The sequence below is a fragment of the Daktulosphaira vitifoliae genome, unplaced genomic scaffold (assembly GCF_025091365.1).
Source record: "Daktulosphaira vitifoliae isolate Bord-2020 unplaced genomic scaffold, ASM2509136v1 Scaffold_1, whole genome shotgun sequence".
Taxonomy (NCBI): Eukaryota; Metazoa; Arthropoda; class Insecta; order Hemiptera; family Phylloxeridae; genus Daktulosphaira; species Daktulosphaira vitifoliae.
The window spans coordinates 89,559,356-89,560,041 of NW_026099572.1; positions in this window are offsets into that span (position 1 = coordinate 89,559,356).

Here is a 686-nt window from a genome sequence, read left to right on the forward strand (position 1 = left end):
TTCCATATGTTTTTCGAAAATCAATCTGATATCTTATTTCCAACAAAAACGAAGCACATAATGAGCTTTATGTTTCGGGATCGTCATTGCGGCACATATTGATTGTTCAGTATTTAGAGTAGTAATTGATTGCCAGAACATTTATTAGTGACGACAGTAAACTTAACAAGCTTATTTTGTTAGTGATATAANTGTAATTGATTGCCAGAACATTTATTGGTGACGACAGTAAACTTAACAAGCTTATTTTGTTAGTGATATATATATGTTATTATCCCAAGTCTAGCAGTCTATTTATATTGATATTTAGACTGCAAAATGTTAATAACGCTACATTTTAGCGGTTTAGTTTAATGAAAAAATATATAATTTAGTATCTGGTATTCCACCGACCCAAATACACCTATTGGTCGGGGCACCCAGTATTTTCTCCGAAGTGGACACGACTATTTTTATTTAACTAAAGTTAACACAAATGTTACTTAAGTACACAAATGAAAATTTTATTATTATTAAATACCAAAATACATAAATTAATCTATCATTTTTACACAACTATATTTAAAATGGTTTATATGCAACCTAGTTACTTCAGGTTCTTTGTAGACCAGGACCACACGTTTTTTGACACCATAAACTCGTGGATGGGCATCCAAATCCACCTTTGGTATTGAAACGGACGATCA